The following is a 22,937-nucleotide window of genomic DNA, read 5'->3' as shown; positions in this document are numbered from 1 at the left end:
CGAAGATCGTTCTTAGCACGCGTCGCTCGAAAACTCCGAGTGTTTGTAGGTCCTCCTCGAGCATGGTCCATGTCTCGTGCCCGTAGAGGATTACCGGTCTTATTAGCGTTTTGTACATGGTGCATTTGGTGCGTGGGTGAATCTTTTTCGACCGCAGTTTCTTCTGGAGCCCGTAGTAGGCCCGACTTCCGCTGATGATGCGCCTCCGAATTTCACGGCTCACGTTATTGTCAGCCGTCAGTAAGGATCCGAGGTAGACGAATTCCTCCACCACCTCGAAAGTATCCCCGTCTATCGTAACATTACTACCCAGACGGATCCGGTCGTGTTCGGTTCCGCCTACCAGCATGTACTTTGTTTTTGAGGCATTCACCACCAGTCCGATCTTTGCTGCTTCGCGTTTCAGGCGGGTGTACAGTTCTGCCACCGTTCCAAATGTTCTAGCGATAATGTCCATGTCGTCCGCAAAGCACACAAATTGACCGGATTTTGTGAAAATCGTTCCCCGGCTGTTGAGCCCGGCTCGTCGCATCACACCTTCCAGCGCGATGTTGAAGAGTAGACATGAGAGTCCGTCACCTTGTCGCAGTCCCCGGCGAGATACGAATGAACTGGATAGTTCACCCGAAACCCTTACGCAGTTTTGCACACCGTCCATCGTTGCTTTAATCAGTCTAGTCAGCTTCCCAGGAAAGCCGTTTTCGTCCATGATTCTCCATAGCTCTGCGCGGTCGATACTATCGTATGCCGCTTTGAAGTCGATGAACAGGTGGTGCGTTGGGACCTGGTATTCACGGCATTTCTGGAGGATTTGTTGTACGGTAAAGATCTGGTCCGTTGTCGACCGGCCGTCGATGAAGCCGGCTTGATAACTTCCCACGAACTTATTTGTTTTAGGTGACAGACGACGGAAGATGATCTGGGATAGCACTTTGTAGGCAGCATTCAAAATAGTGATCGCCCTGAAGTTCTCACATTCCAAATGGTCGCCTTTCTTGTGAATGGGGCAGATTACCCCTTCCTTCCACTCCTCCGGTAGCTGTTCGGTTTCCCAGATCCTGACTATCAGCCGATGCAGACAGGTGGCCAACTTTTCTGGGCCCATCTTGATGAGTTCAGCTGCGATACCATCCTTACCAGCTGCTTTGTTGGTTTTGAGCTGGTGAATGGCATCCTTAACTTCCCTCAGCGTGGGAGTTGGTTCATTTCCGTCCTCCGCTGCACTGGCGTCGTCGCTCCTTCCGTTGCCGTGGGCTCCCGTGCCTACGTTCTCCACGCCGTTCAGGTGCTGATCGAAGTGCTGCTTCCACCTTTCGATCACCTCACGTCCGTCCGTCAAGAGGCCTCCGTCTTTATCCCTGCATATTTCGGCTCGCGGCACGAAGCCGTTGCGGGATGCGTTGAGTTTCTGATAGAACTTCCGTGTTTCTTGGGAACGGCACAGCAGTTCCATTTCTTCACACTCCGCTTCTTCCAGGCGGCGCTTTTTCTCCCGAAAGAGGCGGGTCTGCTGTTTCCGCTTCTGTTTGTAACGTTCCACGTTCTGTCGAGTCCCTTGCTGCAGCATTACCGCCCTCGCTGCGTTCTAAACAAATATGGTCTTCCACAAAGTTGTATCTAATAATAAGGCCCTCTTTGCAATGTGCATGAAAATCAGGGTGGGCCATATTTTCAAAGAAATTGGAAACCAAACTTTTTATTTGCAAGAATAACTAAAAACATTCTTCGAGAAAGTTGTAGATCTATCAATTTTGAGCAAGTTTGCTGAAGACAGTTTTTATGAAGCTTTAAAATTAACCGATCATGAGATATTTTTCTGACTTAGCTTAGGATGGTTCAAGAAAAACTGGTTTTCTGGCATTAACTTTTTCAGTTTCGATTTTTCATCAAAGTCGCCCAAGAAAAACTTGTAGAGCATTTGAAGACGCGTCATTTCGTGCGCTGAGATGGTCGTTATCTCTTTTGGTTCAATAAGTATAGGAGTTTTTTTTCTTAAAAAATCATAGTTTTGATATGACGGATTGGGATGGGACACACATAAAAAATAACATCAATATCTTTTGAACGGAATGACGTAGCAACATTCTTAGCGCAAGAAAATGTTCATTCGTTTGAGCTCTAAAAATGATTCTTAGCCAACTTTGATGAGAAACTTGAAACAAAAAAGATAAAGCGTTTAAACTGTTTTAACCAAATTTGGAGCATTTTCCCATAGTTTTCATTGGGTGACGCAAGAACAAATAGTTTTATCGCTTTATCTTTTTTGTTTAAAATTTATCGTCAAAGTACTCTAAGAACCACTTTTAGAGCTTCTAAAAACGCGCATTTTAGTGCGCGGAGAATGTTGCTACGTCATTTCGATCAAAAGATATTGATGATTTTCTAGAAAAAATAGACACTTTTCAAGTATGTTTTACTTGAGTTACAAAAATAACACCCCTCTAATTTTTTGATATGTTTTATAACAACATTTCTTCTTTCGAATGCGGGCAAAGGATATTTTAAATGTTTGTCCCAATCCATCATACACCTTTTCAAAAAACTATGATATTTTAAGAAAAATACCTGTAACTATTGAACCAACAGAGATAACGACCGTCTTAGCACACGAAACGACGCGTCTTCAAATGCTCTACGAGCGTTTCTTGGGCGACTTTGATGAAAAATCGAAACTCAAAAAGTAAATGCCAGAAAACCGGTTTTTCTTGATTCATCCTAAGTTAATTCAGAAAGATATCTCTAGATCGGTCAATTTAAAAGCTACATAAAAAACTGTCTTCATAAACTTGCTCAAAATTGATAGATCTACAACTTGTAGAGAAAAGTTTGACAATATGGACCACCCTAATTTTCATGCACATTGCAAAGAGGGCCTTACTATTAGAGATAACATTATAGAAGATCATATTTTTATTAAAAAAAATTGAAGACGCTGAATGCATCTTTCCTCGTAAATCTGATTCGTGGCCTAGAACGTCTTGAATTCCTTCTGAAACTACCTGAAACACTTTAAAACACTTAGCAGTGATCCTAATGTATTAACAATAACTGTAGGTTCCCTGAGCCCCCCTCGAACCCCTGTAACACATCTGAGACCCTATGAAATCCCCGAAAAAACCCTCGTAACGCCTACACAACCTGCTTAACCCTTATGTGGCCGGCAGGGTACCCGGGTACCCAGCACTCATTTAAAATACACGGTGAAGAAAAAAGCAAAAAGTTTGCCGGCCACATAACGGTTAATATCTTCTGATACTTTTTGAAATCGTCACGGACTCGCTGTAATGCCCTACGATCCCTTTCGAACCCCCCGAAAATGCAACTTCAACGCCTTCAATTCCGCTGTAAAATATCTGAAACTTCCTAAAATGCCTTCCCAAATCATCTGAAACCCTCTTGGAACCCCTGAAACGCCCCTCAGAAATCCCCTTAAGCCCCATGTAGTGTTAGCACTGAAGAACCGACGTGACAGTGGTGTAGCTGACACGACAGGGATGTTTCTAAACTCATCCGGAGATTCCTCCAGGGATTCCTTCAAGGATTCCTCCAGGGATTCCTTCAGAGATTCCTCTAGGGATTCTTTCAAGTAAAAAAAAAAAAGTATTCATCCAGGGATTCCTTCAGGGATTCCTCCAGGGATTCCTTCAGGGGTTCCTTCAAGGATTCCTCCAGGGATTCCCTCAGGGATTCCTCCAGGAATTCCCTCAGGGATTCCTCCAGGGATTTCCTCAGGGATTCCCCCAGGAATTCCTCCAGGAAATCCTCCAAGAATTCTCCCAGAGATTCCTCCAGGGATTCTTCAAGCGATTCTCCGAGGGATTCTTTTAGGGATTCTTCAAGGGATTCCTCCAGGGATTCCCTCAGGGATTCCTCCAGGGATTCCTTCAGGGATTCCTCCAGGGATTCCCTCAGGGATTCCTCCAGGGTTTCCCTCAGGGATTCCTCCTGGGATTCCCTCAGAGATTCCTCCAGGGATTCCCTCAGGGATTCCTCCAGGGATTCCCTCAGGGATTCCTTCAGGGATTCCTCCAGGGATTCCTTCAGGGATTCCTCCAGGGATTCCTTCAGGGATTCCTCCAGGGATTCCTTCAGGGATTCCTCCAGGGATTCCTTCAGGGATTCCTCCAGGGATTCCTTCAGGGATTCCTCCAGGGATTCCTTCAGGGATTCCTCCAGGGATTCCTTCAGGGATTCATCCAGGGATTCCTTCAGGGATTCTTCCAGGAATTCCTTCAGGGATTCCTCCAGGGATTCCTTCAGGGATTCCTCCAGGGATTCCTTCAGGGATTCCTCCAGGGATTCCTTCAGGGATTCCTCCAGGGATTCCTTCAGGGATTCCTCCAGGGATTCCTTCAGGGATTCCTCCAGGGATTCCTTCAGGGATTCCTCCAGGGATTCCTTCAGGGATTCCTCCAGGGATTCCTTCAGGGATTCCTCCAGGGATTCCTTCAGGGATTCCTCCAGGGATTCCTTCAGGGATTCCTCCAGGGATTCCTTCAGGGATTCCTCCAGGGATTCCTTCAGGGATTCCTCCAGGGATTCCTTCAGGGATTCCTCCAGGGATTCCTTCAGGGATTCCTCCAGGGATTCCTTCAGGGATTCCTCCAGGGATTCCTTCAGGGATTCCTCCAGGGATTCCTTCAGGGATTCCTCCAGGGATTCCTTCAGGGATTCCTCCAGGGATTCCTTCAGGGATTCCTCCAGGGATTCCTTCAGGGATTCCTCCAGGGATTCCTTCAGGGATTCCTCCAGGGATTCCTTCAGGGATTCCTCCAGGGATTCCTTCAGGGATTCCTCCAGGGATTCCTTCAGGGATTCCTCCAGGGATTCCTTCAGGGATTCCTCCAGGGATTCCTTCAGGGATTCCTTCAGGGATTCCTTCAGGGATTCCTCCAGGGATTCCTTCAGGGATTCCTCCAGGGATTCCTTCAGGGATTCCTCCAGGGATTCCTTCAGGGATTCCTCCAGGGATTCCTTCAGGGATTCCTCCAGGGATTCCTTCAGGGATTCCTCCAGGGATTCCTTCAGGGATTCCTCCAGGGATTCCTTCAGGGATTCCTCCAGGGATTCCTTCAGGGATTCCTCCAGGGATTCCTTCAGGGATTCCTCCAGGGATTCCTTCAGGGATTCCTCCAGGGATTCCTTCAGGGATTCCTCCAGGGATTCCTTCAGGGATTCCTCCAGGGATTCCTTCAGGGATTCCTCCAGGGATTCCTTCAGGGATTCCTCCAGGGATTCCTTCAGGGATTCCTCCAGGGATTCCTTCAGGGATTCCTCCAGGGATTCCTTCAGGGATTCCTCCAGAGATTCCTTCAGGGATTCCTCCAGGGATTCCTTCAGGGATTCCTCCAGAGATTCCTTCAGGGATTCCTCCAGGGATTCCTTCAGGGATTCCTCCAGGGATTCCTTCAGGGATTCCTCCAGGGATTCCTTCAGGGATTCCTCCAGGGATTCCTTCAGGGATTCCTCCAGGGATTCCTTCAGGGATTCCTCCAGGGATTCCTTCAGGGATTCCTCCAGGGATTCCTTCAGGGATTCCTCCAGGGATTCCTTCAGGGATTCCTCCAGGGATTCCTTCAGGGATTCCTCCAGGGATTCCTTCAGGGATTCCTCCAGGGATTCCTTCAGGGATTCCTCCAGGGATTCCTTCAGGGATTCCTCCAGGGATTCCTTCAGGGATTCCTCCAGGGATTCCTTCAGGGATTCCTCCAGGGATTCCTTCAGGGATTCCTCCAGGGATTCCTTCAGGGATTCCTCCAGGGATTCCTTCAGGGATTCCTCCAGGGATTCCTTCAGGGATTCCTCCAGGGATTCCTTCAGGGATTCCTCCAGGGATTCCTTCAGGGATTCCTCCAGGGATTCCTTCAGGGATTCCTCCAGGGATTCCTTCAGGGATTCCTCCAGGGATTCCTTCAGGGATTCCTCCAGGGATTCCTTCAGGGATTCCTCCAGGGATTCCTTCAGGGATTCCTCCAGGGATTCCTTCAGGGATTCCTCCAGGGATTCCTTCAGGGATTCCTCCAGGGATTCCTTCAGGGATTCCTCCAGGGATTCCTTCAGGGATTCCTCCAGGGATTCCTTCAGGGATTCCTCCAGGGATTCCTTCAGGGATTCCTCCAGGGATTCCTTCAGGGATTCCTCCAGGGATTCCTCCAGGGATTCCTCCAGGGATTCCTCCAGGGATTCCTTCAGGGATTCCTCCAGGGATTCCTTCAGGGATTCCTCCAGGGATTCCTTCAGGGATTCCTCCAGGGATTCCTTCAGGGATTCCTCCAGGGATTCCTTCAGGGATTCCTCCAGGGATTCCTCCAGGGATTCCTCCAGGGATTCCTCCAGGGATTCCTCCAGGGATTCCTTCAGGGATTCCTCCAGGGATTCCTTCAGGGATTCCTCCAGGGATTCCTTCAGGGATTCCTCCAGGGATTCCTTCAGGGATTCCTCCAGGGATTCCTTCAGGGATTCCTCCAGGGATTCCTTCAGGGATTCCTCCAGGGATTACTTCAGGGATTCCTCCAGGGATTCCTTCAGGGATTCCTCCAGGGATTCCTTCAGGGATTCCTCCAGGGATTCCTTCAGGGATTCCTCCAGGGATTCCTTCAGGGATTCCTCCAGGGATTCCTTCAGGGATTCCTCCAGGGATTCCTTCAGGGATTCCTCCAGGGATTCCTTCAGGGATTCCTCCAGGGATTCCTTCAGGGATTCCTCCAGGGATTCCTTCAGGGATTCCTCCAGGGATTCCTTCAGGGATTCCTCCAGGGATTCCTTCAGGGATTCCTCCAGGGATTCCTTCAGGGATTCCTCCAGGGATTCCTTCAGGGATTCCTCCAGGGATTCCTTCAGGGATTCCTCCAGGGATTCCTTCAGGGATTCCTCCAGGGATTCCTTCAGGGATTCCTCCAGGGATTCCTTCAGGGATTCCTCCAGGGATTCCTTCAGGGATTCCTCCAGGGATTCCTTCAGGGATTCCTCCAGGGATTCCTTCAGGGATTCCTCCAGGGATTCCTTCAGGGATTCCTCCAGGGATTCCTTCAGGGATTCCTCCAGGGATTCCTTCAGGGATTCCTCCAGGGATTCCTTCAGGGATTCCTCCAGGGATTCCTCCAGGGATTCATTCAGGGATTCCTCCAGGGATTCCTTCAGGGATTTCTCCAGGGATTCCTTCAGGGATTCCTCCAGGGATTCCTTCAGGGATTCCTCCAGGGATTCCTTCAGGGATTCCTCCAGGGATTCCTTCAGGGATTCCTCCAGGGATTCCTTCAGGGATTCCTCCAGGGATTCCTTCAGGGATTCCTCCAGGGATTCCTTCAGGGATTCCTCCAGGGATTCCTTCAGGGATTCCTCCAGGGATTCCTTCAGGGATTCCTCCAGGGATTCCTCCAGGGATTCCTTCAGGGATTCCTCCAGGGATTCTTTCAGGGATTCCTCCAGGGATTCCTTCAGGGATTCCTCCAGGGATTCCTTCAGGGATTCCTCCAGGGATTCCTTCAGGGATTCCTCCAGGGATTCCTTCAGGGATTCCTCCAGGGATTCCTTCAGGGATTCCTCCAGGGATTCCTTCAGGGATTCCTCCAGGGATTCCTTCAGGGATTCCTCCAGGGATTCCTTCAGGGATTCCTCCAGGGATTCCTTCAGGGATTCCTCCAGGGATTCCTTCAGGGATTCCTCCAGGGATTCCTTCAGGGATTCCTCCAGGGATTCCTTCAGGGATTCCTCCAGGGATTCCTTCAGGGATTCCTCCAGGGATTCCTTCAGGGATTCCTCCAGGGATTCCTTCAGGGATTCCTCCAGGGATTCCTTCAGGGATTCCTCCAGGGATTCCTTCAGGGATTCCTCCAGGGATTCCTTCAGGGATTCCTCCAGGGATTCCTTCAGGGATTCCTTCAAGGATTCCTCCAGGGATTCCTTCAGGGATTCCTCCAGGGATTCCTTCAGGGATTCCTCCAGGGATTCCTTCAGGGATTCCTCCAGGGATTCCTTCAGGGATTCCTCCAGGGATTCCTTCAGGGATTCCTCCAGGGATTCCTTCAGGGATTCCTCCAGGGATTCCTTCAGGGATTCCTCCAGGGATTCCTTCAGGGATTCCTCCAGGGATTCCTTCAGGGATTCCTCCAGGGATTCCTTCAGGGATTCCTTCAGGGATTCCCTCAAGGATTTCTCCAGGGACTCCTCCAGGAATTTCCCCAGGAATTTCTCCAGGAATTTCCTCAGCGATTCTCCCAGGGGTACCCTCAGGGATTCCCTCAAGGTTCCTCCAGGGACTTCTCCAGGAATTCCCCAAGGGATTCCTCCAGGAATTCCCCAAGGGATTCCTCCAGGAATTTCCCAAGGGATTCCTCCAGGAATTCCCCAAGGAATTCCTCCAGGAATTCTCCAAGGGATTCCTCCAGGAATTCTCCAAGGGATTCCTCCAGGAATTCCCCAACGGATTCCTTCAGGAATTCCCCAAGGGATTCCTCCAGGAATTTCCCAACGGATTCCTCCAGGAATTCCCCAAGGGATTCCTCCAGGAATTCCCCAAGGGATTCCTCCAGGAATTCCCCAAGGGATTCCTCCAGGAATTCCCCAAGGGATTCCTCCAGGAATTTCCCAAGGGATTCCTCCAGGAATTATCCAAGGGATTCCTCCAGGAATTCCTCAAGGGATTCCTCCAGGAATTCCCCAAGGGATTCCTCCAGGAATTCCCCAAGGGATTTCTCCAGGAATTCCCCTAGGGATTCCTCCAGGAATTCCCCAAGGGATTCCTCCAGGAATTCCCCAAGGGATTCCTCCAGGAATTCCCCAAGGGATTCCTCCAGGAATTCCCCAAGGGATTCCTCCAGGAATTCCCCAAGGGATTCCTCCAGGAATTCCCCAAGGGATTCCTCCAGGAATTCCCCAAGGGATTCCTCCAGGAATTCCCCAAGGGATTCCTCCAGGAATTCCCCAAGGGATTCCTCCAGGAATTCCCCAAGGGATTCCTCCAGGGATTCTCCAAGGGATTCCTCCAGGAATTCCCCAAGGGATTCCTCCAGGAATTCCCCAAGGGATTCCTCCAGGAATTCTCCAAGGGGTTCCTCCAGGAATTCTCCAAGGGATTCCTCCAGGGATTCTCCAAGGGATTCCTCCAGGAATTTCCTCAGGGATTCCTCCTGAGATTCCTCCTGGGTTTTCTCCAAGGATTCCTTTAAAGATTCCTCCAGGGATTCCCCCAGACTTCTCTTGGCTTTCCAAAGCTAAGCACAGATCGCGAGGGACAAATGACACAATATACATACTTGTTGGCTCAGCTCTATCCTTAAAATGATACACTGAGTAATTTACTAAATTTTAATAACACGTTTTAATATAACAGTGCCGAAAGGCGGAAACATACACATTCAACGTTAACAGCAAATTACTAATTCTCACCTCCAACGGTAAATCAATTTCCGAACAGAAGCTGATTCGCCATTAGCATTTCAATTATCTGAGTCCGCCTTATTAATCTCTACTGAAGGCGGTGACAGGTCACACCGTGCCCATAATGGCAACATTCCTTATGCATGCCAAATTAAAACAACACTCTGACCATAAACAACGGAGGGTTAAGGTCAATCGGTTTCAATTTCAACCTGAAATGGATGCTGTGAGCAAAATGCCTTCATCCGAACTCGCTGCTGATTGATCTTGATGACCAACTGTCATCGTCGCTTTGGACACATTTGTTCTGTGGGTATCAATTCGCGAACATGTTAAGCGGTGCGCCACTAGATATATGATGACAATGGCTTTTCTAGCCTTCCGGCAACATGGGCGAAACTAATCGCAAAACATACTTCAATACAGTGGTGATCCAGAACTACTTGACGAAGACAACGTTAAATGGATTATTTCTTTGTTGAATTTAGAAACAAATATGGGCCTGTCCATAAACTACGTAGACTCTTAGGGGGGGACGGGGGGGTCTGGTCAAAGTCTACGCTCCATACAAATTTCGAAAATTTTGTATGAACAAAAGTCTACGAGGGGGGAGGGGGGGTCTGAGATGGCCGAAAAAAAGTCTACGTAGTTTATGGACAGCGCCTATTGTCTTCGAGATGAATCGCCATTTTTTTATTTCTTTTTGTTTGTGAATTTTAGCTTAATGCTAATGAATTCTTCGCAAAATAGCCAGGAAAAACAAACTAAAACAAACTACTCCACTTTTTTGTTGCTCTTCATTCTCTAGCTCACAATTATTGAATTTGAGACATTTTTAAAGAAAATCCTTCACTAGGTAAAAATTATGAATTCATACCAAATTCTTTACTAATTACTACCACAGCTTTTCCTCAAATCAGCTCGAATTCGTCAAAATTTATCAAAAAATACTTATAGCGTGTGATGTGCATTTATTTGCCCAAGTACTTTGAGCACGACTGTGATGGCTCCAGCAGCTTGGGGCGGCATGCTAAACGTTGCGATCGATTAGGCAGCCGGTTAACCAAACACTACTCAAGTTGTGGCTGCCTACCTACCTATGAATGGTCACTTGAACCACTATCGCGAGCGGAAAGAGACCTGGTGAAATTGTTCACGCACTGATTAGCAAAACCAACGCCCCACGCGCACCGTCACGTCCAAGGGTTGCTGGTTGGGGTGATCTTTCCTCCGCGCGCTGCCAAGGTCGGTGCAAGACCGGCGCAAAGGAAATTGCTGGAAGTTATGAATTAATTAATCTTGCCCCAGCAGCGAAGCCATGTTCATGGTTGCAGTGCGGTTTCGTTGCGATACCAACCCAACCGGCATGTGTATGAAATTTCGTCTCATTTCTTTTGTATTTTTGTCTGGTTGGTTCGGACAAACTGGTGGCCGGCCATGTTTCACGTGAAAGGGAACTTTATAGAATACCTCGGGGCAAAGAACGATGAGCTCAGAGACTGGCAGAAACAAGTTTAACCACCTCGGAGCGCCGTTGCAAACTTTGTACAAAACCACTTGCACTTGGTGTTGCCAGGGATATGCAATGCAGTTTGTTGTTGTAAGGTGCTGAGCGAAGAGTGGGGGCTCGACTGCATGCTGACGACGGTACTTGTTTTCAAGTTTAACCATGTAGGTCAATCAGACGAGGAGGACCTGTTTCTTGAGATTGACAATCAATGTAATTGTGACGATGATTACGTGTAAGATGTAACCTTCGAAGTGGAAGGAAGCGAATGCACTTTTACTGTCTCATTTTTACTGTTAAATTATTGTGGGATACAGAGATCAGATATGAACTGAAATATGAAATAAAAAGTATGTTTGAATACTCTATTAAGCTAACTGATGTAAAAGAAAAAAATTCAGGAATTGTAGCGTTTATAACGATTAGCTAGATTCACCCCACAACAAATGTTACATGTAAGAAACGCTCATAAGATCAGTGGCGAGAATCATCCATAAATATCAAACAAGATCTATGATCGAGAAGGACATACATACAAGCATTTGGAAGCTTTGGTGTGCTTGAGAATGATTGGTGATGGCGAAGAATCGACCACGATTTCGCTTTGGCAATCTTAGCGTTCCGATGTTTGTCAAGGCTGGAATGGGACGATCTTTTATGGTCTTCTGCAGGGATGACTTGCACTGATGATGCTCCCTCGTATTTCATAACTGGCTTTGTTGTTAGCCTTTAGTAAAAATACAACCCGAGCAGGAACGAATAACTGACACATAACTGCAGCATACCAAGGTCAGGTATCATACCAAGACAAGGTATTGGTCGGTTACCCAGGTATTGTGAATATCTTACTTTGGTATTGTGTAGGTATTGATAAAATACCTCAACGAGTTATTAATTTGATGTTGAGGACTGCTTGAGGTATTATTCAATTATGGAAAATTCGCTATTTGTATAGAAAAATCACCCATATAGCCGAGGCGGTAAACGCACGGGTATTCAGCATGACCATGCTGAGGGTGACGGGTTCGATTCCCGGTCGGTCCAGGATCTTTTCGTAAAGGAAATTTCCTTGACTTCCTTGGGCATAGAGTATCTTCGTGCCTGCCACACGATATACACATGCAAAATGGTCATTGGCAGAGGAAGCTCTCAGTTAATAACTGTGGAAGTGCTCATAGAACACTAAGCTGAGAAGCAGGCTTTGTCCCAGTGAGGACGTTACGGCAAGAAGAAGAAGAAGATAGAAAAATCACCGATTATTATTTAGGTATTGCAATACCTGATGTCATTATTCACTAGTTATCCACAGAATACACTCCAGTTATTATTTGAGGTATTTTACCTCTTATGCAGGGCTAATTAATAACTCATTCAGGTTGTAGGTATTGGGTTTTCCATACCTGAGTTTGTTATTCTTCAGCTTTTTTCTCCTGCTCGGGAAGGTACAGGCATGGCACAATCTTGAGTCATTTCCATTTGATTAACATGGTGAACTGACTGACTAGTAATTGTGATAGGGTGACCTATAATTGTGAAATGACTACACGAATTCCTTCCCTACACTGGAACCCAGTGGAATGCTCCTTTTAGAAATCCGTCAGACATTCTTCATGCGATTTATTGAAAAAATACTCTGGAAAGTTCTTCAGAAATTCAACCAGTTTTTTAGGAATTCCTTCCTTGAGGTATGTTTAAAATAGAAGGATTAAAGCCCTTCAGAAACGCTTCAAGAGCTGCCGTAATTCTGCAAAGTGAAGTAAGCGCCATTTCAATTTTCGACGTACCTCAGTATATTTCTGATGAATCAATAACACTGTGATATGCTCGCTATATTAAAAAGCAAGATCTCGTCGTAATCTAGCATCCATGGAAGAAAATTTAGAGAACGACCAAGTATTTGATGCACAATGACCAAAAATGTATCAAAATTTTCAATGTCGCTTACGTCACTTTGCAGAATTACGGCAGAGAGGTTTAAGAGAAGTAGGGATACAGGGAACTCTAGAGCCGTACCTGAAACTCCCCTGAATACCCATGAAGCGCCCTTGAAACCTCGAACCACTCTGTAGCTCTATAAGACCCCCGGAAACGCCCCTGGAACTACATGGGACTCCATGAGACGCCACTAAAACCCCCTAGAGCATCCCGTTAAATGAGACCCCGTTAAATGCTCTTGAGACCCTCTGGAACTCCCCTGGAACCCCTCAGCCTCTGAGACCTCCTGAAGTGCCCCTGGGACCACGTGGAGTCCTTCTGGAATCCACTGGAATTCCCATGGAACCTCTTGAGACTCTTTGAAGTGCTCCTGAGGGATCTTGGAACCTCCCTGAGACCCCTGGCCTGAAGTGTCCCTGAGACCACATGGAGTCATCTTGGACCCTCTGTGGCCCCCTGAAATACTCTTCAGATCTTTTAAATGCCCCTGAAAACTCTCAGAAATGCCCCGAGACCTTCTGGAGCTCCCTGGGATCTTCAAAGATCTCCTGAAGCGCCCCTGAGACTACCTAACAGAATCTAAATCCAGGATTAAATCTCTGAAAACTAATTTTTAACTATTTTAATTTATTATAAAAATAACTCCGAAACAGTAGGCTGTGGATTTTTGACGTCTAAGAAAGAGTTGTTTGTTTTGTCAAGATGTACCACTTTGCCGAAGGCGCAAAGTCTCTAGGACGTGAAACAAAAAAGTTAGCTGGTGGTGCCACCTACACACTTAAAACAGAATGCCGAGATCGGCTGTGCAAATCTCGGTTAAAGATCATTTGCTGAATCTCGACTAAGCACTTGACGTTTGAAGTTTGACGCCAGGCCAGCGGTACCCATAGGTGGTGCCATGAAAAAAAAAATGATTTTCTGCTGATATTTCAGTTCTATTTGAGTTGCCGATCACTCAACTGTGCGGATCTCAGCAAAAGAATGAAAATTAGCCGAGCATTCTTGGAAAATAATACGCCTGATCACTACAAAAAACTTTTTCGAAGACACCATGACCCGGAACTGTTTCGTCTCGGAGTAATTAATTTTGTCCCGCTAGAATGTGATCCTGACCCTAGTGCAGTGCTTTTACTATACAGACCCAAATGCAATAATATTTTCATTACGAAAAGATTCGAGACTGACTGGGAATCGAACCTATCAACATCAGCATGGTCTAACTGAACACTCGCGTGTTCACCCTATGAGCCACTCAACATATGAGATATGCAATTCATTCTCAGCATACAAAGTTTTTTTTGACACTAATATCCACCAGACGTCCAATTTACACCTCTTGATTTCAGAATGGTAAATGTTCTTTTATCAGACGTGTGGTACATATTACGAAACACAGCATGCAACTGGATGACTCGGATGACTGCAGTCATTCGTATATGACTTGTATCTACATATTTATACGGAAATTCCAGACTATCCAGATTTGGTAGGTGCTAATATGGGACATCAATTGACACCTTGAATTTTGCTAGTCAACTTGCGTCAGCTAATTCACTATTGACGACTTGTTTGATTTGAAGATGGTAATGAACTGCAGACAGACAGATAACTGTTCACCCCTTGTTCAATTTTGTTTATGTTTACCCCAAACACAATTTGGGCTGCTCTCGATTATGTTCAGATATTTCATAAGCTTCGGTTGCTGATTTTTCAATGTATATTTTGCGGTATCCTTTTGCTCTTCTTTTTTATTGAGAAAATTTTAATAACCACCTAGGGTAAAAGCTCCCTTAGTGGAGGTAGTACCAATAGTGGTGGTAGTGCCAATTTAGCACTATTTCGAACAAAATGCTTGCAAATGACATTTTTAATAGATGCATCATAACTAATTAATAACATTATTTCGGTTTTGTGTTCAGGATTTGCCGAAAACCCTATTTTAAACAATTATTTTCCTTAATTTTTTTGCTCCTTTGCACCTTTAGTGGTGGTAGTGTTCCTATAGTGGTGGGTCCCATAAGAATTCAATGGAATGCGCCACTATAGAAACCAATGTTAAATTTTACCTCCATAATAGGAACCGTGTACCTATAGTTGGTGCAAGTGATTTATTAGCAAAAACTGAAATAAACAATGGTTTTTACATTTTTCCTAGCAAATGTAAGTGACAAACTATCGATTAACGTTTTCAGACTTTTTATTTTGTGGTATTATCAGTTTTCTTCAATTATTTTTCTACAAGGAGCTACTAATAGCACCACTATTGGTACATTTACCCTATTGTGATTGAAGCATTTTGAATTTTGAGACCTTTTCTTCTTAGCACCAAATCAAAGAGGAAATCCATAGCTTTTATTTGGTGGGAAATTAGACGATACCGATTTTTTAGATAATGTTTTTGCCACATAGTGGACTTTAAATGAACACATTACTGCCCATGATCGCATAGTTGACGTAACCACCATTGACAATGTCAGCATTCGCAAGATAATATCTATCACATGTGCATAATTGTGACCCGTTTTATTCAATAGCGCACAAGATCTAATCACTAGCTAGATGTCAACGTAAAAAATATTTTAAATTTTCCATTATTCATTGTTAAAATAACAAATGCGTGTTGAAAATTACAGAGGCGCTTACGTCAACTATACGAATATGGGTAGATTAGCTGGTTCTTCCGAGATCCAACAAATAGTTTCCAAAAAATAAACGAACGTTTTGTATGCATCTGAATTGAAAATTCTCAAGGTTATGAGAAGCATCTCTGGAAAATTTTAAGATTTGAGCATCTGCATAAATCTATTTTTATTGCGACTTTGAGCTAAAAATAAAACACTGAGATGAAGTTATTTTGGTTTTGATTCTGAATCACCTGCAGCATTCCATATAGTTCACTACTTTATGTCTGCAGTCAGTGGGCGACCTTCACCAGGCTGCTTACAATCTCCTCGGCTTGGATCAAAATGATCGTATTTATCACAGCCCGCAAGAGCATCTCAACCCTGCAGTGTCACCAGCACATGCATGTCGGCACGGATTGGTCCAAATTCGAACTCCAATCTGCTTATCCATTTGCGTCATTTGTTGTGCAGAGACGCTTCCGACCAATGAGAGTATATTACAGGTGGGGAAGAAGAAGAGATGGCTATGTATTAGTAAGCAAAGAAACATGTAAACACAAATAGTGACGTCACTATTTGACACGCGTTCTTATGGGAGCTCGCTTTGCTTGTAGTAGTGACATGTTTTGCACCAAACACGGATCTCACGCACACGAAGTGTCTCTTCCACACCTTCATTAGACTCTCATTGGCTTCCGACCGAAAAAAGGAGCTAAACTGCATCATCTCTATAACTGCATCCACATGCCTCCACTGCATCAACCATATCAGAAGGTGATTGGCTGGGCAGCAGAGACGACCTTGACTAGAGTCGACTGGCTGACTAGTAGCGAACAGCAAAACTGGTTTTAATTATTGGTCTCGGCGTTTGTCTTAACGTCGTCGCATCGTGGGGAGCCGGCTTGTGGATTCCGTTGTTGTTTTGGTGGAGACTTTCGGCTGAAAACCGTTGGAGGAAAGCTCGGAAAATGAGAGTCAACAAAAACAAAAAACAGCTACTTTTGAATAATGAAGGTTAAAGTATGCGATCGAGTTGGGCAGGTATCATTCAAGGCCAGGTTAAAAGTCTGGAGAATGGACAATCTTGAAAGGAACACAGCAAAACAAAAATGCTGCGAAAAATTATCTCAATGGGCATTTATCATCTGGAAACTTGAAACCGAGCACATTCTCAGCGCCATCCTTAAAAACGGCAAACTGAGCAGAAATTCATATTTTAAGTTTTAAATAGGTCTGATATACCAGAACACACCCCCTTTACATCCACCTGAGAGTCCACGTAGTTTACGGACAGGCTTTAACCATATTGGATGAGCTTCGGGATTGCGTTTCAAATCGCAAACAGTTGAGTTGCGGGTTTATTAAACAGTCAATATTGTAATTTAAAATTAACCTCAGTAATCATTTTTTATGATCCTAAGCTTTGATCATCGCTTTGACCATATACGCTTATCAAGTCCAATACTAGCATAGAACATTATTTGGATGCGGGTCAAGATTGTGCAGATCATCGTGGAAGATGGATGTTGACAGTATACTCGATACTCAAAAGCTGATGGCACGTTGCTAACGATGAAGCATCATGATTCCTGACCAGATAGAATCGTCTGATCAACAATTCAAAACAGGCGCCTCTTGAGAACTTTATCCACTCATTTGGATAGAACGCACTAATGTGAACATGTTCCTTGGAAAGCTTTGCACTCCGTACCGTACACATATCGTTAATGCAAATTGATGTGCACTTGTTGGCATTGAATACAGCTCATCAGTATCGGTGAGCGGAGTAATAATACGAATAGCTCGAATGACCACAAGATTTTAAAAGGGCGTAACTGGTTTTGGAATGAATATATTCTTGTAAAGCGCTGCGAACCATATACCAGGCAATGTACCAGCAGTATAACACAGATATGAAAACCTTTTTCCAATTGCGTGTATCAGTTGAAAAATGAAAAAAAAAGACACGAAAAACCTCAAAAATAAGGAGATAATGGTTCCAGACGAAATTACGCCCTTTTTAAATCTTGTGTGATGTCAATGGGCCTTTTCAGTTGAAAGGTCCGTGTATGCCACAGGCAATGTCAAAATATGGGGTGCAGTAGTCCTGAATTTCACGACCAAATATCGAACCTAATGCATTGCTACCCGTCATTGTTGTAGTTCACATAAAAGCTCTTCATGAATCTACTGCCAACCAATCCAGAACAAAAATCCAAGTTTAAACTAGCTTGACCGTTCAACAAGTAAAGATGTTATTTAAAGCCTAATTATGCTTAATATACGTACATTAGAGTGTAACAATGACCTTATAATATTATATACATAGTTAGGTTATGCAAATAAATATTAGTCTTCCTGACCTAGACGTTCACCGGAATAAAACTGACCGCGAGGTTTCAATTTTTTGGGCTCTTGGCATATTTGAAACTACAACTGAACATGAAATGAACCTCAGAGAAAAAATTGGTTTGGGCACATTTGCTGGCGGTTTGAAAATGTTTAGTAAGCCCCATAGTCTACGAGTTAATAATTTTCAGGCCATTTGTTATATCACACATATGAAATACATTCATCTGAATTGACCATGTCGCCAACTTTTTTGTTCATGATAGATTTATCAAATAATCTGAGAATTGTCAAACATTTTCAAGATAAGGTTTCATTGTGTAATGAAGAATTATTTCGATAACTTACAATTTATGCTAAATTAATCTCCTTTTTGTCCCTGTCCTGATTTGTAAAAAAATCAATGTACATAATAAATATAAGAAATAAACTTAATTGTTATGTGGCCGGCAAACTTTTAGCTTTTTTCTACACCGTGTATTTTAAATGGGTGCTGGGTACCCAGGTACCCTGCCGGCCACATAAGGGTTAAAAAGAGTTTCCGTGCAAAGTTTTACATTGTTGGGCAAGTTTTTAATTTTTATACCTCGGCGAGTTGCATGATGCTTTCCGAAGATCAATGTTGCAGGAGAGCCGCCTAAAAGGCTTAAATATCACATTTATGACCATAATTTATATTCATTTATAATCTACTTACAAATTCGGTAACCTAGGAAGATAGTTTCTTACGTTCTTGCAAACAGACATCTCCACACTAGGGCAAACAGTTTGTTTTGTTTCGCATTCTTTTATCACTATGCAACCTTAACAATAGCTATCGAAGCTATTACATTGGTAGGTAATCAAATTTATCGCACCCATAATGCATAACAATCAAAATAAGCACAAAGTTTGAAATCAAATACCAATGATATTTGCATTTGGCAAATATTTGAATAAAATATATCAATATTATTTTAAAATACGGCATCATAGGAGAAATGAAGCCAGATTTTTAATATAATACGGGATTGTGTTCTTGCGATTTTTTATTCGATGTAAATAAGACGAAATCCATAGATTTCTTGAGAAAATTACGTTTTTTATAAGGTACCCCGGGCAAGTGAGAATCGGGGGCAAGTGAGACCTATAGCTAGATTTTTTTTATTATTTATTTTAAGGACTAACATTCTTTATGCAAAACATAGGTATCACACCTACAGATACTTTGAATACAAAAAATGTTATTGTTTCAACCATAAAGAGACCATATACGTCACTGTTGTTCATATGTTATTATAAATTCACTAGATGAGATTGACGTGCTCAACTACATTCGTCGTTTAAAAATAGATTTGTTATTCTACAAATACTTTTTTGGTTTCAGGATAGTATTTGAAGTTCCTGCAAATGATTTCAACCGAAAAAGCTGTATTTGAATTTTATTTATTACCTTCAGTTTACTGCTCTCACTTATCCCAGTGCATTTCACTATCTGGGGCAAGTGAGACCTACACAAACCTACACAAACACAAACGCCTTGTCCATCCTAAGATGAAATTAGCTCGAAAGTCAATAAATATTGGCGCCTTCAGTAAACTGCTGTTGAATTATACTTGATTTCCTCTATTTATATGATGAAGTTCTTGTTAAAAATGGTAAAACCTTGGGTAAAAAATATTAAAGCATGTATTTATAAAGTTTTTCTCTAAACATCTTCCATTATTTTTTCATTCAACGCTGAATAATGAATTCTTCTGAGCATTCAGGAACCGCCCAAATAAAATTAAAATAGGAAAATGGTCTTTTCAAAATTCATGATTAAAAAAACATTATTTAATACTCGTAAGATTATGTAAGAAGATGTTACTGGAAATCTCGAAACCCCAGATTTACTATTGGCGATATTCACCAACTATGGGGCTGTCCATAAACCACGTGGTCATTTTTCCTGAATTTTAGACACCCCCCCCCCCACCCCTACCGTGGTCTTGTGTGGATTCAGGCTACACCCCCCCGGGGGACGTGGTTTTTTTTATGTGCGATTTTTTTTGTCAACCCCTATCAAAAAATAACCACAACAGAATAACAAGAAAGTATATCATTGTGATTTCTAAACAATATACGCACTAATGCAGGGCGAGCAAAGAATGCACTTCAATTAATAACTGTGAAAATGTTCAAATAACACTATTTTCAAGAGAGACATGAGGAATTACTGCGACAACATAGAACCAGACCAAAGAAGAAAAGTTGTTCTTAAATGTAAGTGAGGGATCTGTAAAGAGAAAGATATTCACAATTGCATGTCATTTCGTTCTTTCGTTAGCAGAACATGTAAAAATAAATGATCTGTAAAGGTTTAGTCTGATTTAAGAATCAGCCACGTTAGCTGGAGATGTTCAGTAGTATCATAATACATAATTGTATAGTATTAAGTTTTTGTAATAGTTGTGTAGTATTTCTGTATGTACGTTATTTTGACTCTGCTAGAAGAGAAATATGAGACGCGCAATCTTAGGCAAACTGGACCTTTCAATACACTGCACAAATGATCAGATTGTAGAATTAACATGTACTCAAATTAGCTACACACTTATTTTAGAGTCACTTGTTCGGCTGTTCTATTTTCGGTAAAAGTTTGGATTACCGAAGTTCAGCACAGTTTTACCGAAATTCAGTTATTATTTACCGAACGTTCGGTAAACATTACCGATTATTCAGTTCAGTTTACCGAACGTTCGGTAATTTTAATTTACTGAACATTCGGTAATCTGAACTTTTACCTTAAATAGAACAGCTGAATACGGTACTTTTTTTTAAGTGTTTAGGATTATGCAACTTTCAAGTATTCATGAGAAAAAAGCGAAAAGGTATCCAAAATGAAAGAAAAAGTTTCTTTGAAGTTTTTCATTAATCTGTATTTTGTACAACACGTTGAAAAAATCTCGCTTATTGGCCAACCACTCGATTAACGTAATTTTAAAGTGCGCTAAATGACCTTTCCTGATATTATTTCTTTTCTACAGGTGGTTTGTTTGTACAGATTCTAAATGTTCAACAAAATGTTTCGTGCTGCGGACAGAAAAAATAAACTAAGCGAATTAAACCCAAATTGATTTTATGTTTTTGGAACAGATAAGGAAAATAAAATACCAAATAAAAAAACCACGTGGTTTAGGTAAGACCCCCCCCCCCCACCCCCCTCCGTGGCTTTTCATGGTCTTTTGGCAGACCCCCCCCCCTTCCCCCTAGTGACCACGAACCAAATTAGCACTTTTTTAGGTCCCACTTGCCCCGGGGTACCTTATGACGTTGAATAGGATGCTAAAGAGGAGGTCATATACGTACTTGTATCCATTTAACCGCGTGTAACGTGTGCATATATCACCTCCACTTTTACATTCTGTTTAACGCCATATGCGATCGTGTGTTGACTGGGATGGTAAAAACCTACATTTTTTCCGAAGACAGTTTGACCCTATCTTCAAAATAGTATGGATTACACTAAAACCTTTTTTATGCATGTTATTTTTATGCACTTTTAGTTTATGCACCTTGCTTATGCCCTGCATAAAAAGAGGGAAAGCTACTCAGGCAAAAGAATATTTAATAATGACGATAACTATTGCAACGGCGGCCAGAGGGTGTTTATAGAGATGGACAAATGGAAGTCACAGGGAAGTTTCAGGGGGTCCCAAGGGGTTTCCGCCGTGTACCATGAGATCTCAAGGGCGAATTTTGGGGGGCTGAGGGGGTTTTCAAAAGCATTGCAGAGAGTTTCAAAGGATTTTCGACGGATTTTGGAGGCGTAACGTACCTGTCATCGGGAGTTTCCCAGGGTCTCACGTGCGTAACATGGAGTCCAGAGTCTTACAGTAATTTGGAGGCGTTAAGCGGGCGTTTTTGGGGGTTCAGATGCGTTACATTGGATCCGAGGGGATTTTAGAGGGATTTTGGAAGCATTTCTGGAAGTTTCAACGCATTTTTGGCGGGATTCAGAGGCCTTGTGGAGGAGTTTTTGGGGGTTTCGGAGGGTCTCAAGTGTGTTGCATGGGGCCTGAGGGGGTTTTAGGGAGATTTTAGAGGCACTTCAGGCAGTTTCAGAGTATTTTCGGCGGGATTCAGAGGCGTTACGGAGGTTTCGGAGCGTCTCAGGTGCGTTACATGGGGTCCAAAGGGGTTTTAGGGGGATTTTGGAGGCATTTCAGGATGCTTCAGAGCATTCCCGTTGGGATCCAGAGGTATAACGGAAGCGTTACGGAAGGGTTTTCGGGGGTTTCGGAGCGTCTCGGGTGCGATACATGGGGTCCGAGGGGATTTAAAAGGGATTTTTGAGGCATTTCAGGATACTTCTGAGCGTTTTCGGCGGGACTCAGAGGCGTTACGGAAGCGTTACGGAGGAGTTTTAGGGAGGTTCTGAGCGTCTCAGGTGCGTTACATGGGTTTCGAGAGGGTTTTAGGGGGATCTTTGAGGCGTTTCAGGAATGATCAACTTATAACCCAAGAAACAGGACTAGATGAACAACAGTTTCCTAAGCTAAAGTTTGCTTAAGAGTGGTTTGTACCACTCTTGTACAGCAAAAATGTTTGTTGGGAAGTGTTTATTACAAGTCTATGTAACTTCAGAACAATTTTACATTTTTAAACCAATTAAAAAATAATTAACAATGCGGAAGCCCACAGTCTACATTCAATTCAGGAAAAAAAAACATTTTAAATACTGGTCGTAACCAGCTGGGAGCAACAACATCATATCTTTCTCGGAAGTGATCTACTTTTAGCCAACTGAAAAAAAAATCCAAACAACCCAGCGCAAAAAAAAACTGTCGTCAAAACACCCGATTAAACTATTCACCACAATTCGTCGCAATGTCTGTCTACCAGCCAATCGAGTCCCGTAGCGATCCGATTTCAAGTTCATGGGTTGGATGGCGTCAGCCAGCCCGAGCCCGCAACAAGACAAAACTGGTTGTTATGCATGCATTCCTAATCAGTTGAACTTGGAAAACCGATATAATTCTGTGACTCTTGTTTTGCATCGGCCACACCATCTCCGCCACCGTTGCTGATTTGCATTCGTTCAGTAACAGCGCTGCGACCCGAGACGCAAACAAACAGTAAAACAGCAAGAAATTTCGAGTCCAGCCATGTGAGCTTACAAT

The 22,937-nt window shown here is 43.6% G+C and overlaps 1 protein-coding gene across 1 annotated transcript in view; it reads right to left on the bottom strand.

Moving 5' to 3' along the window:
- LOC109433391 (glucose dehydrogenase [FAD, quinone]-like) overlaps window positions 1–22,937 on the bottom strand; it is a 61,978-nt gene that overhangs the window by 14,627 nt on the left and 24,414 nt on the right. The window lies entirely within an intron of this gene.

This window comes from Aedes albopictus, chromosome 3 (genome assembly GCF_035046485.1).
Source record: "Aedes albopictus strain Foshan chromosome 3, AalbF5, whole genome shotgun sequence".
NCBI lineage: Eukaryota > Metazoa > Arthropoda > Insecta > Diptera > Culicidae > Aedes > Aedes albopictus.
Note: the sequence above shows the minus strand (reverse complement) of the source record. Positions and strands in the feature narration are given on the sequence as shown.